The 15,365-nt window shown below is 48.8% G+C and overlaps 1 long non-coding RNA gene across 1 annotated transcript; it reads left to right on the plus strand.

Annotated features, from left to right (window-relative positions):
- Positions 1–9,146: 9,146 nt before the first annotated feature.
- LOC143271700 (uncharacterized) lies at positions 9,147–13,923 on the plus strand. Its single transcript, XR_013048891.1, has 3 exons — positions 9,147–9,275; positions 12,588–12,694; positions 13,574–13,923. It is a non-coding gene; the product is annotated as an uncharacterized LOC143271700 (long non-coding RNA).
- The last annotated feature ends 1,442 nt before the right edge of the window (positions 13,924–15,365 follow it).

Consider the following 15,365-nt stretch of genomic DNA (forward strand, 5'->3'; position numbering starts at 1 on the left):
AAGGGACACAGCCTGTGCTCTTCACCACCCTTGCCCGGCCCAGGACTGGAGAGTCTTGCCAAAGCACACTTAAGCCATCGGAAAGCAGGTGAGCAAGGCAGGGGGACGCCAAGCCAGAGGTCACGCCAGGTGTGGCTGAGTCTCTCCGGGGTCTGCTCACAGGGATCCTGCTCTCTGCCGTTAGAGGAATGCTCTCAGGACAGCCTGTGAAATGTGCGCTCTTCCGGTCCCCTCCCCCATGCCATCCCTGAAGCAGCTCTGAGGTCAGCACACATTATCACACACCCACTTTCCAGGGGGAGAAACTGAGGCACGGGGAGGCTTTAGGGCCAGTCAGGATTTGAACAGAGGCGTCATCACAGGGCAGGGCCTTTATTAGCAGCCTGTCCCGGTGATGTGATCTTTGCAGACCTTAGCACAGCAGCTTCTCACTGTAACACCAAGGGCAGATGGCTGTCAGCCCATTTTATAGAAGGGAAAACTGAGGCTCAAGGAGGGAAAAGACACTTGTGCTGGGGGCCATGGATCGCCTGTGGCAGTGGGTGTTTGCCTCTAGGAGGCCTCCCCCACGAGACCAGATGGTGCAGGTGTGGGCCGTACCTGCCCAGGGGCTCTCAAGAGGGCACTGCACCTGGTGCCAGGTCTGTCTGCTAATGGGGTAAACGGGGGTGGTGAGGGATGGACAAGTCCCAACAGGGAGTACCTGGAGAAGGTGTGTCCCAGGAGCTGCAGCCAGCACAGGGTGTTGGGGGGCTGTGGAACAGGGTTCTTCTTCTCACTAGCCTTTGAATCAAAGACTTCGCCTGCTTCACGAGAGCTGACTGCAGGATTAGGCCGATGTGAGCATCTCCAGAGCTGGGAGGAGGCCACTGGGGCCCTAAGAGGCCAAGAAAGGCTCCCAGGTCCAAGAATCCCTTAACAGGAGCTAGACCAGGGTCACTTCCTGTCCTCTAGAGGATTTGGTCAGGCCTGATGCCCTACATGACCTTGCTCACAGTTGGCCCAAATAAGCTCAGTGGTTCAGGCTGGTCACGTGATTAGGAGTCTGTGTTTCTAATGGCAGGAGGGAGCCCTCAAGGAACACAAGATCTGGCCTTCATTCTGTACATGTAGAAAATGAGCACAGAGACGGTGTTGATAGACCCGTGGTCACACAGCAAGTTGGTGGGAGGGCAAAAATGTACCTGAAGTCTCTCCTGGAATAGCTTCTGCGCTTTGTCCTTCTCTCTTTCTCTGTCTCTCCTTTTAAATGGGGTGGGCAGAGCAGGCGGCATTTGATCGGACTTGAGGGGGCTGATGACAATGTGCCTGTTTGGCTGTTCCCTGGGAAGAGCCAGCATAGCTGTGGTAGAATGACATGGTAGGAGTCAGTTCTGTCTTTCCGTCATGTGAGTCCTGGGTTTCCAACACCTGATGAACCATCTCCCCTCCCCGGTCTCCAACTTGATTTTTGAGACAGGTTCTCTCATTGGTCAGAACCCACTAAGCGTGCTCTGCTGGCTTCCGGTGAGCCTCAGAATGTCTCTCTTCCTCCTCAACACCAGGATTCAAGTGTGTGCCTCCACCCCGGCCTTGTGTATGTGTTCTGCACCTGTGCGCATGTGTGGAGGTGGACAAGACTGTGTGCACACGGGCAGAAGCCACAGAGCCATGCTGGGCGTCTTCCTTGACTGCTCTCCACTTTGTTTTTTGAGACAGGGTCTCTCATTGAACCCATGGCTTGCTGATTGGCTGGATTTGCTGGCTAGCGAGCTTTACATATCCTCCTGCCTCTCACTCCCCAGTGCTGGGATCATAGGCCAGGATGCTGCACCTGGCTTTTTGTGGGGGTGCTGGGAACCCACACTCAGGTCCTCACGCTTGCAAGGCAAGCGCTTTACTGACTGACTGAGCCGTCTCCCAGGACTTTACCTGCTGATTATTGAGAAGTGTATGTATTTAAGATGCGCAGTATGTTGTGGGATGTTTTTGTTGTTGTTAAGTTATTATTATTATTATTATTAAGTTACTACTATTATGTGATGAGAGCATGCATGGAGGTCAAAGGACAAATTTGTGGATCCATTCTCCCCTTCCACATTTACATAGGTCCTGGGGATCAGACTCAGGTGGTCAGGCCTGGCAGCAAGCTCCTTTACCCACCCAGCGGTCTTGCTGACCCGAGGTAGCCATTGTCAAGTGGCGGCTACACTCAAGCTAACTAACGCATCCACCTCCTCACACGGGGACCTGTGTTTGTGTCACATTCTCTCAGCCTGTCCCTGCCGGTGGGCACTTGGAGTCTTTGCCTATCACGGTGATCCTGCGGAGCACTGTTGTGCCGGAAGTACAACCTCTCTCCCAAAACACTGATTTATCCGTCTACACCCACGGAAGTGAGATCGCAGAGTCAGACAATGCTTTCCAAACGATTCTCTCAAAGGACAACTCCCTGAGCCCGCTCCTGGTCATCGCTGCCCCATCCCTGTTTGCACGGTTTCTGTTTCCACGGTGTCATTTGCTACTGATGTCGTCGCTGATGAGATGGACAGATGTTATTGATGTTGGGCATCCGGCCTTAATCAGGACAGGTCTTGCAGGCGCTTGGCAACTCTGAAGAGTCACCCCTGTGCTTTGGCTGTCAGGACTGCGATCGCATCTCTCCGTCGGCAACTTCAGGGCTGAGCTGGCAGCCTTCAGGAATAACATTGACATCTGAACTTGAACCTGGGGCGGGTTTAAAATAACAGAGACACCTGCACTTTCCTCAGACATGCGTGGGCCATTCTCTTCCCGGACATGTTTATCTGCCCTGTGGACTCACACCCAGCGGAAGGCTGCCAGGCAGGGCTGGGTCCCACAGTGGCCAGGTGTGGTCAGGGCCGCCCTGGGCTCCTTGGCTGCTGCTAGCGCCTCAGTGCTTCTGTTCCCTGTCTTCCAGACCTCACCGAGCTCCCCAGTAATGAAGCAGGGCCACCTGTCATCTTCAGCTGTCACTCGAGGGTCCGGTGCTGTAGAATGAACAAGCTGCCGGTAGTTACAGAAGTCCTAAGTAGCCATGGTACATGCTCACACCCCTGGACTGTGTCCTGCTCTCCCAGAGGCAGCAGCTGGCGGTTTGTGCATCGCCTTCCATCACTGGCAGGTGCGTTGTGTTCCAGGTCTCAAGGATCCAGGCCTTGGCTTCTTTGGAATGTTATTGTTACTGAATTTGGGGTCATAGTCTGTGATCCAAGACACCAGGCTGAGCCGCCCAATCTCAAGAAGCCAATTAAAACAACCACATAAATAGCCAAGAGCAGAAAAAGGTGATTTAGTCAATGTGGCCACATTGGGAAGAGGAACAGAGATATAGCGACCCTCTCAAATCCATCTTCAGGGTCCAAAAGTGAGACTGAAATTTAAATAGCAGGCTGGAGAGATGGCCCAGTGAATAAGAAATCTTCATGCTCTTGCAGAGGAGCTGAGTTCGGTTCCCAGCACCCACATGCAGTTCACAACCATCTGCCATTCCAGTTGCAGGGGTTTCTGATGCCCTTTGGGCACACACACAGAGACACAAATATACGTAAGTAAAAATAAAGTTTAAAGATCTTTAACATCCAAGTAGAGGGCCAGGGATCTGCAAGTCTAAGCCTGTCATGATTAAGGTGTGGTCCTGCCCATTGCTGACCTGTCATCATTACCTGGGCTCCAGTTTCTTCAGAAGAGCGGTCTAGTAAGCTGTTGGCATTGTGGGAAGCCTCTTCCCAGGAGACAAGTTTGACCTCTGGCTGATGCCAGGTTTTAGCCTTTTCCTTCTCCCACTTCCTTTCCCCACCATGAGGCACCCGAGGGGGATTCCAATGTTGGGGTGATCCGTTGTTTCCATAGTCCAATGGGGACTATTGAAGATTGAGGGACACAAGTGTCTTTTAACTACCTCATCTCTTCCAGGGCATTCTGATGGCTGTTATGTGGCCCCTGTGTGCAGAGAACATTCCAGGGCCGTTGGCTGTCTCCTGAGCTCTGGATGACCCTGTTACCTGCTGGAGAGAAAAGATCAACTGTGAGAATGTGGGGTGAGACACCATCAGCCCCCCCAGATCTGACAGTGAAGACATAACAGCAAGGCCTTGTGGGTGCATAAACATAGCTCTCATCTCAAAGGGAATGAGATTATTCTGAAGACAAATATGGTTGGGTATGGCCTGGTAACACTCAGGTCACCCTCAGCACTATGGTTCAGTGCGATAACAGTTTTGTGAAGCTTTTTACACTAATAGAACAACAACAACAAAAAAAGTCACAAATGAGTGGTACATGGTGACACACACCTTTCAGGGAGGACAGAGGCAAGTGGATCTCTGAATTTGAGGTCAGCCTGGGCTACTTATCAAGTTCTAAGCTAGCCAGGGTTACATAGAGAGACTCTCTGTCTCCAAAAACGAATAAATTCATAAATCCAGGCATTTTTCAAATATCCTGGTGGGAACGTCAGGTCCCGGAAGCGAGGAGAGCTCAGCTGGAGGCCTCGGAAGCTGTCTGACGACATTCTGAGTGCTGCTGGGTTGGTGGAAGCTGGTGATTTGTTAAGTTACATCCCCAAAGAGCTCAGTGACAGCCACCAGGGGTCAGGTCAGACTCCTCTGGGGGCCATTATGGGCACTAAAGATAGCACAAAATAATTTTGCTCCAGATCTGCAATTCCAGGGAACTGATGCTCTCTGGTCTCCTTGGGCACCTGCACATATGGGGTGCACGTAAACTCATGACGGCACATTGTACTGGCTAGTTTTATGTCAACTTGACACAATATGGAGTCACCTGAAAGGAAGGAAACTCAAGGATGCCTCCGTAAGATCCAGCTGTAGGGCATTTTTTAAAATTAGTGATTGGTGGGGGAGGGCCTAGCTCATTGCGGGTGGGGTCAACCCTGGGCTGGTGGTCCTGGGTTCTATAAGAAAGCAGACTGATGAGCCGGGCGGTGGTGGCGCACGCCTTTAATCCCAGCACTCGGGAGGCAGAGCCAGGCGGATCTCTGTGAGTTCGAGGCCAGCCTGGGCTACCAAGTGAGCTCCAGGAAAGGCGCAAAGCTACGCAGAGAAACCCTGTCTCGAAAAACCAAAAAAAAAAAAAAGAAAGCAGACTGAGCACGCGATGTGAGCAAGCCAGTAAGCAGTGCCCTTCCATAGCCTCTGCATCAGCTCCTGCTCCACATTCCTGCCCTAAATTCCTGTCCTGACTTCCTTTGATCATGAACAATGAGTGATACAGAAGTGTAAGTCCAATAAACTTTTTCCTCCCCAACTTGCTTTTGGTCATGGTGTTTCATCACAGCAATAGAAACCCTAAGACACAGATATACAAACACATACTTTTTTTTTTTTTTTTTTGGTTTTTCGAGACAGGGTTTCTCTGTGTAGCTTTGCGCCTTTCCTGGAACTCACTTGGTAGCCCAGGCTGGCCTCGAACTCACAGAGATCCACCTGCCTCTGCCTCCCGAGTGCTGGGATTAAAGGCGTGTGCCACCACCGCCCGGCCACATAAATTTTTTTAAGAAATAAAAAAAATTAAAGATTTATTTATTTTTGTTTTGTGTGTGTGGAGGCATTCTGCACACACTTTAATGGGCTCATGGACCCTGGAGCCCAGCTGGGGAGTTTGGAGTGAGGACTCTGGCTAGTCTAGATTCTTCCAGTGTGACTCACCCTCATCTTCTCCTCTCCAGTCCACTTGTCCTCACCAGGGGCCTCACTCACACAGCTGGCCTCCACCCACACACTTGGGGACTCTTCCGGCCTTGGCATGCAGCATGATTGTTAGAAGGCAATCTTGTTCTTCTGGGAGCTTCAGGCAGCTGGACCCTTGCCAGCCCAACCCCAGCACCCGGCTCTGTGAGCTGCCCAGGGGCCCACTACCTGCCACAAGCTAGGCTTGATCTGCTCACGTATGCATTTCACGTTCTCTTTACCAGTTGCCATCTCTTAAAATCGCACAATATGCTATACATCAGGAAGATGTGTGAACATATGGGACTCTTGAAGAATATTAGAGTGAAGTCTGGCAAATGCCGCACAGCTAAAGAAACAGAGCCTTTAGATGTTTGTGGTCTTCTCCCCGACTACACCCCTCCACCCCCAGCCCAACTGTGCCTCTTGCAGTTATTATTCCTTGTTTTTCTTTATGGGTTTTGCATTATTGTGAGGGTTTGCCTTTGTGCTGAAGGATGGATACTGTATGCCTCTGTGACCTGTTTCGTTAATGCCATGCTGTTAAGGGGATTCATCCATGTGACTGTGTGGGGCACAGATGGCCCATGGTCGTTACTATCTGACATTCCAGCCCATGCACAGGTAGCAATGTAGATACACATCCTAAGAGCAGTAGGTGTGCAAATTTATGGTTACTATGACTGTGGTCGCTGGGTTTATTCATGTGTCCTGGAGCACACCTTTAGGGTTTTTCTAGTTATACCCATGAGTTGCATTTCTGGAGCAGGGTGTGGCCACTGTTAACCTGGTTGGGTAGCAAAAGGTTATTTTTCATGGTTGTTTGGTCTCATCTCATTAGTACCAGTGGGACTCCAGCTGCTCACATTCCTGTTAACCTCTGCTGCTGTGCCCAGCTGCTTGTCTCCTCTGCACCAGGGGAGTAGCATGCATTCCTAGTCAAACGGTTTGTTTGTTTATGTATTTCTGTCCTGTATGTGATGTGTGGTAGGACTGGGGGGTGGGTGGGGTATGAGTGTGGAGGTCAGAGGACAACTTTCAAGAGTGGAGTCTCACCTTTGATCACGTGGGTTCTGGTGACTGAGCTCAGGTCCCAAGGCTTGGTGGCAAGCGCTTTAACACCTGGCCAGCTCCCTTGGGGCCTGATTGATCAGTGAGTAAACAGACTGGGCTTGGTGACAGTGTGGTTTCATGTAGATCAGTGGTACCCAAACATCAATAGCACTGAAGTGGCTTAGAGAGCCCATCAGAATACAAATGGGGGCTGGGACTCAGTTGCTAGAGTGCTGGCCTAAGATGTACAAAGCAGCACTTTGTAAAATAGGTGTATGATGGTGCATGCCTGTAATCCCAGCACTTGGGAGGTTTAGAAGTTCAAGGTCATCCTCAGCCACATAGCCAAGTTGGAGGCCAACTTGGGCTCCATGAAACCCTGTGTCTAAATGAATGAACGAATGAACAAACAAACAAACAAAAAACCAAATAAACCAATTCCCAGACTTTCTCACCGAGCTGTCACGGAATGGGAAACCGTCCATAAAATAATAGTTACAGGGTGCAATAGCTGCCTGGGAGGGGACAGAGCATGCGACCAGCTGGGCACAGGAAACTAAGAAATGAATATCCTGGGTCTCTGCTGTCTGCCAGGCATCCATACTCCTTAAAGAACACTGACTAGTGTCCTTACACCTTTCAGATGAAGAAAGGCAGGGCCACAGGAAGTGTCATCCAAGTCACAGCTGCAGAGCGGTGCCTAAGGACTGGACGCCACGTTCTCCTGCTGGAAGTCTCTGAGTGCCGAGAATCTCACGGGCGCTCTGCCTCCCAGCTGAAAAGGATGCTGGGGTCACTTCTGGGGTCACTTCACAGGGCTGCTGGGAAGCTCAGTATGGGGGGGGGGCGCTTAGGGAAGTAGGGGAGGGGCTGGGAGGAGAGGAGGGAGGGGAAACTGTGGTCGGGATGTAAAATAAATTTTAAAAATGGGGTAGAGAAAAAGAATCTAATTCTGAGCTTTGTGGCGGTCTGGGTCTCGCACTCATCTCTGTCCGTCTTTTTCCCACTGACTTGGAATTTCCCGAATGTCTTTCCCACTCGGCATCCTTATTTTTCTCTGTCTCTAATCACCAATTTGCCGAATGCACTCCTTTTATGTTGCCTCAGTTCCTTGTGCATCGACAGAATAGAAATCACATAAAAAAGAAAATGCACACACGTCATGGTGCCCTGCCCACCCCTCCCCTGAAGCAGGCCTACTCAAAGGCAGTCTCCTGCCCCGCTGCTCAAGCCCCTGTGTGCTGGAGCTACAGCCCTGGGAACTGACCAGGGTAGCTTAAGCCTGAGGTCCTGGGTGTCAGGTTAAGGTAATTAACACTGAGTCACAGATTTGCAGACAGTCCGGATTCATTCAAGGGCCCTGTTGGGGTCTAGAACGGCCTTTCACGCTGGCCCTGAGCTCTTCAAAGGCAATGTGGTCAGTGTTGGCTTCACAGGGCATCACTCTGCCTCTGGCTCAGGACGCCCATGCCTCAGAAGGACCACACTGGCAATGCCACAGAGGGACTCTGAGGGAGATCTTGTCCCTGGCATCCTATCAGAGCCATGTCAAATCCCTGCCACCAGAGAACAGTGAAACTCAGGGAACCTGGTTGGGGGCCCAGAAGTGGGAGATGCCCTCAGGGGGAGGAGGGAGCAGCTCTGGCATCCTGCAGGCAGCAGGGAACACAGACCCGCTTTGTCATCCAGGCTCTGCTGTACTCAGACGACTGTAGACAGACAGCTGTCATTCAAAAGAAGTTTAACACCAAGAAAAAGTGACTAAGAGACTCCTTACATGACAGGGCAGGAAAGAAGCTTTCACAGCCAAACATATCTGATTTTAGGGTGTTTCACTTCATTGATTTTTTTAGGATTTAAAAAGTTTGTGTGTGTGTGCCAGCATGTATGTATACATCACATGTGTGCAGTGCCCACAGAGGCCAAAAGAAGGCATCCGATCCCCCGGGATTAGAGTCACAGAGGGTTGTGAGCCACCAGGTAGGTGCTGGGAACCAAACCCAGGTCTTCAGCCAGAGTAGCAAGTGCTTTTAACTGCTGATCTTTCAGTCTCCTAACTAATTGTGTTTATGGTTTTGTCTTAATTGATTGGTTTTGTTTTTGTTTGGTTAGTTGTTTTGTTTTTTGTTTGTTTGTTTTTGTTTTTTTGTTTTTTTTTGACAGTCTTACTATGTAGCCCTGGCTAGCCTGGATGGAATTCACTATGCTGACCAGGCTAGATTTGAAATCACAGTGATCTACCTGCTTCTGTCTCCTGAGTGCTAGGTTTTAAAAGTGTAGGTCACCATGCCCTCTTTTTCCTCCTCCTCCTCCCCCTCCTCCCCTTCCTCCTCCTCCCCTTCCTCCTCCTCTTCTGGTTCTTCAGTTACTTCAAGTGGCATCCTTCCCCTTCTCACAGTTCAGTGGTCAGATGCAGCACTCAGCCAAACACATGCATGGTGACCGATTCCTTAGCTGCTCCCAGCCATCCCTGGAGACAGATGCCGGCACTACCTCCATCTTACTAAGGAGAGAGAGTAAAGTCCAGAGAGGGTAAGTAACTTGCCTAGGTCACACAGCTAGCAAATGGCAAAGTGAGGATGTGTATCCTGGCACCATGTGATCTGTGCCACACCCCTGGCCACTTACTGACTGGGACACAATAGTGTGTCCTCAATATACAGCTAATGAATAAAGACAGCATGGACCCCAGCCTTCTGGTTCTTGTCTACTGAGCACAGAGCAGGCACAGGGTGGCAAACAAAACCTCAATCTAGTACATTGGTACATCAGTCACTTCCTCATAAACAGGAAAAGAGCCACTTCCCCAGACAGAGGCCTGCTCCTGTCTTCAAGCTCCCAGACTTTTCTTTTTCTTTCTTTTCTTTAGATTTGCTTGTTTTGCTTTGCATTTTACACTGAAGAAACCACGGACTCTTCTTCCCTCTTCTCTCCCATTGTGTGTATTGCTGCCCGGGGGAGCAGCCTCCAGACAGCCAGGGCTCCGAAGGAATCCGGCATAGGGGAGTACTAGACTTTCCTATCTGAGGAGGTTAGGGAAAAAGACACTCGCCCACTCTCTTGATGGCTTCCTTCAGACCTTTTCTTTATTCTTCTTTTGCATTCTCTATTCTTTATTTTCCTGGTGATTTCCTTCTCTCATTCTGGATATTTTCCTTCTATCTCTATCTTTATTCTCGATGTTTCCCTTCTAGTTCCTTCTAACTCTCTCATTCTTGATGTTTCCTTCTAGCCCATTTTAACCCTATCTCTAGTCTTTGCCTTATAGCTTATATACCCCAGCAAAATCCTTCAGGCAATATAAAAATTACAATGTGGTTCAATATAGAAATTAAAATGTGGTTACATTCTGTTTTTCAAGTGAATGATAACAATGAATATAAAACAAACAGTAAAAACCAGCATGTTTTCCATATCCCTTACATGATTAAACATTTTACCCATTACAGGTGAAAAACAAGTTATCCCAAGAACCCACATACATTCATACCCAAGAATCTAATTGTAATAGATTAACCATGTGGGCAAGCAAGATTTTCTTCTCAACCAGGTCTTTTACAAGCAGGCTGCAGTTTGCAGTTACAAAGAAAGGGCCAATCACTTTATTACTTATCTTGAAAGGTAATCTTACAAGGAATCACAAAGCTAAACTTTTATATATGAAAAACAAAACAAAACAAAATAGTCAGTTCTACTTTAAATCTTTAGGGTGCATACCCACTCATCAATAGTTTTTTATTTCAGGAGATTGAGGGCAAAAAATGGTATGAGGAATTAGTCATCACCTTTGGTCATTAACCAATCCTAGCAAGAAAAGTGCATCAGCTAGTAATGATCGGGCTGCTTTGTTCTTGTTCCCTGACTTTAAAGGCACATTTAACTATGTCCCTTTCTAAAATTTCAGATTATCTTCTTGGGTTTTTCACCTCAAAACTATTTGACAAAACATCTTAGTCTAACTTCAAGTTATTTTCAAAGCTTTGTTTCAGCTGTGATGCACTACAAAAACTGTGAACACATCTCTCAACATTAATGTTAAAAGAACTTAAGCTAACTGGGCTACAGGGACTCAACTGTTTTTCTTTCTTTCTTTCTTCCTTTCTTTCTTTCTTTCTTTCTTTCTTTCTTTCTTTCTTTCTTTCTTCCTTTCTTTCTTTCTTTCTTTCTTTCTTTCCTTCTTAAAGATTTATTTATTAATTATGTATACAGAGGAGGGTGCCAAATCTCATTACAGATGGTTGTGAGCCACCATGTGGTTGCTGGGAATTGAACTCAGGACCTCTGGAAGAGCAGTCAGTGCTCTTAACCTCTGAGCCATCTCTCCAGACCCATCAACTGTTTTTCTTAATCATTAACCTAAGCCACAGTCTATATGACTCCTCAATAGAAACCCATGTGTTGTAGCTGTGTGACACTTCCTTGTTCATATTTCTGATCATCAAAACTCTATTTAAACTAACATTATTATTATTATCAACTAGACAGTACAGCTTAGGAAGAAATCATCTTCATGATAATCCACAGGTAAAAATGCCCAGTAGAATAGGATATTTCCATGAGATAAACACACTACATTACAGGCAATGGGGATCTCCCCACACCCATTCACACCATGCCAGCTACCAGAGGAAGACGGCCACAGCAAACATGTAAAGACACAGCAGAAACAAAAGATATTTCAGGTTCTGTGGTCTTGGGGCCTTGCCTGTCTGAGATTCACCCATCAGGGAGTTTCCTCCTGGAGGGCTGGCATCTTGAACTTCAATTGCCACCTGCTGCTCCTCTGACATGGCCACTAGCATGTATATGTGTGTTTGTGTGTGTGGTATGCACATGTGCATGAATGTAGTTTTTCTTCTGCATGTGTACACATGCTTGTGGAGGCCCAAGGCTATGTCTGAATTCATCCTCAATTGCTCTTCTCTCAATCAAACCCACAGTTTGCAAATATGGCTAATCTTGCTAGCCAGCTTGCTCTGGGAATTCCCCTGTCTCTGCCTTCTGGGACTAGAACTCCAGATGACTTGCCTGTGTCTATCTGGCATTAATCTGAGTCTCTGTGGATCTGAATTCTAGTCCTCATGCATGTGTGGTAACTGCTTTAACTAATGAGCCATTTTCCCAGCTCCACTCTTGACTCTTGGATCTCTCCAGGACACTGCATGCTGAGAGGTGCCATGGTCAGTAGGTGCTTACAGGGAAGGGCTGAGTAGAGTGTGGGGCAGATAGGAGCCTGCAGACCTGGGTTGGTTCTGCTTGGCTACAACTGTAACGGAAAAGGTGACTGTAAACCTGTGAGGACATCCTAACATGAAGCAAATGAATCATGTGCTGAAGATGGAAGTCCGGGACCCTGCTGCCAATACACACACACACACACACACACACACACACACACACACACACACACACACACACACACGAGAAAGACAGGTCTAATGTAGTCCAGGCTGAACTTGCTATCTAGCCAAGGATGACCTTGAACTTCTGATCTTCCTGAATTTGAGTGCCAGGACTACAGGAGTACACTACCATACTTAGTTAAGTTGTGCTGGGGATGGAAGCCAGGGCTTTGTACATGCTCTGTAAGCTACATCCTTGGCTTGCAAAAAATGTTTTTCTTCTGCCTCATTTTTTGTTCCTGTTTGTTTGTTTTCTCCTGGAAGTGTGCATGTTCCTCATTCTCTGACTTGACTCTGGGAAGCAGCTGTCCAGCTAAGGACTACATTTCCCAGAGTCCCTTGCACCCAAAAGGGAGTCATGAGCAATGTTGCACATCCCTTCTGATCTGAGGTGGTCAAGAAACAGGTTTGCCTTCTGTCTTCTCCTGTCTTGTTTTCTCAGGGTCGAGTTCAAGGTGACTTTGGAATCCACACTTGGAAGACCTTCGTCAGCCTGGGTGTCTGAAGGGCACTGTGGAGCGGAGCTGTCCCACCCGATCCTGACACACAGTGAGCTCACTAGTCAGACCTAAGCACTCTAGTCGGTAGTGTCAGTGTGGGTGGGGCATATGCCAAGGCAAGAAGGTAGAGGCCAGAGGACAACTTTTTTTTTTTTTTTTTTTGGTTTTTCCGAGACAGGGTTTCTCTGTGTAGCTTTGCGCCTTTCCTGGGACTCACTTGGTAGCCCAGGCTGGCCTCGAACTCACAGAGGTCCGCCTGCTTCTGCCTCCCGAGTGCTGGGATTAAAGGTGTGCGCCACCACCGCCCAGTCAGAGGACAACTTTGTAGAGTGAGTACTAGCCACTTTTTTTGTGGGTTCCAGTGATCAACTCAGTTGCCAGGCATGTGCCAGCTGAGCCATTCCCCTGACCCTTGAACCACCTTTGGCTGTGGACTTGGGCAAGAGAGACATGTTTATCATGGTGGGTTTGGCTAGCTACACTTTGTAGTGTCTCTGCTGGAGAAGCTGGCCTTCCGGGTGAATACTTCCCTCAAAGCTCTCCCCTTTTGTATCCGATGCTGGAGCCATCACCCTACCTTTCAATAAAGCCGGAGAGCTTGATATATATTCTAGCAGGATTTGAAAGGATGTGTCCCAGGAACCACACCCAATGTTGAAAGAAATTTCATTTGGTTTTGGTTTTGGGGTGCCTCATGCTTGCCTAACTGGACCCAATAGTGCAGAGCACACCTCTGAGGCAGGATAGAAAGACAGGAAAAATTATGGGGACATGAAGAAGCCCCTCACCTTTCTGCCTCCCTAGTTATGAAGCTACAATCTGACCCTAGGAATCTCACCAGAAACCCCACAAGGAGCACACACTTGTGTAACCAGGGCTCCCAGCTTTAACTCACCGTTTGATAGACCCACCCGCGGCCTCTCCACAGACAGCTGCCAATCTCACCCATCATGAGAGAGGAAAGGGAGCTGGCGGACATGGATGATGCTAATGTGTCTGTGATCCCTGAGAACAGAAGAATGGAGCCTGTTCCCTGGCTCAAATGAGCTTATCCCAGAGAACAAGGGTCCCAGAAGCCCAATGGCCACTCAAGTCACTCCAAGCCAGCGGCTCCCAGGGCTGTGGATCCCGAGATGAGCAAGGGCAGTAAAAAGCAAGCAAAGCTTTGTTGAATCGGAAAGCAACTTCCCACAGGGGAACGGACTTGAAGGAATGTTGCTGGCCCAGCCTCCCAGTTCCATGTTACGTCCAGGACCTGAGCCTAATTGACTTGGGCCTGTGCATAAACTAGAGCCTGAGTTCAGAGATTCCTGTTTGGCTGAGTTGGATGGGTGTGGGGTGAGGTGGGAGAAAGAGGCTGGGGGAGAAGGGGGGGGGGAGTCCACTAAGAAAGTTCAAGGAGGAAGAAGGAACCGGAAACTGAGGAGAGCAGGGTGACAGTCAGGCACTATTATTATCTTGGTGAGTCAGGGTCTTTGACAATTCAGTGTCTGAAGGAATTGCATAGCTTTGGGGAGGACTTCACAGGTTTGGGGTCCCATCTTTGCATTACTGACTGTAGAGAGTTCATCCGGAAGCCTCCCACTGGTTTGCAGCGGTCTCCTCCTGAGATAAGCTCACAACCCTGTCTGTCTGCAGACCTCACTGAGAAGCCCGCTCTGCCAGAAGCTTCTCCTTCCTGCCCAGCTACACTGTTCTCATTCTATCACTGAGACAATGAATTGCTGTTCTCTCTGGAATTGCCCATCCCACACTTGGGGACCTCTCACTTCCTGTGCCACTTCCTTGGAAGCCCATAACCACACCCACACTTTTGGGTGTCTTTTAGTTTTTTTATTTAAAAAATGTATGTAAAATGCCGGGCCGGTGGTGGCGCACGTCTTTAATCCCAGCACTCGGGAGGCAGAGCCAGGTGGATCTCTGTGAGTTCGAGGCCAGCCTGGGCTACCAAGTGAGTCCCAGGAAAGGCGCAAAGCTACACAGAGAAACCCTGTCTCAAAAAACCAAAACAAACAAACAAACAAAATGTATGTAAAAAACATATGTAAACCAGGTGGTGGTATTGGATAACTTTAATCCCAGCCCTCGGGAGGCAGAGTGGATTTCCAAGACAACTTGTCCTACAGAGTGAGTTTCAGGACAATTAGGAAGGTTACACAGAGAAATCCTGTCTCAAGAAACCAAAAATAAATATGTGTATGTGTATGTGTGTGTATCTGTGTAAGTGTGTGTACTACATGTGTGCTGGGGCCCACAGAGGCCAGGAGGGGGCGTCAGATCCCCTGGAGCTAGAGTTACTAGACACAAGGTGGTGGGAGGTGCTGGGAGTTAACCCCTGGTCCTCTGGAATAGCAGTAATCACTCTTAAGCTGCGGAGCCATCTCCTGAGCCCTCGGCTGTGTTCCTGGGTCCCTTTCTTTCTCCTGAGCCTTGTACTTTCAGCATGTAGTAAGGTTATCTTTAATAAAACCTCCAACTCTGTTTTACACTGACTACTTCTGAAATTCCTTTCTGCACCAAAGCCACAAATCCTGGTTTGATCTAAGCCAAGATCCTTAAAAATTAGGGGGACTCCTCAGGTTGTTGAGGGGGACAGTGTGGAGTTGGGTCTCTGTCCCTTTGCAACTGGCACTTCCAAGCATTCAGGAGTCCTACCCCAACAACGCACCTCCAGCCTCCAGCCTCAGCCTCAGCCTCAGCCTCCAACCTCAGCCCAGCCC

This window comes from Peromyscus maniculatus, chromosome 2 (assembly GCF_049852395.1).
Source record: "Peromyscus maniculatus bairdii isolate BWxNUB_F1_BW_parent chromosome 2, HU_Pman_BW_mat_3.1, whole genome shotgun sequence".
NCBI classification, from domain to species: Eukaryota; Metazoa; Chordata; class Mammalia; order Rodentia; family Cricetidae; genus Peromyscus; species Peromyscus maniculatus.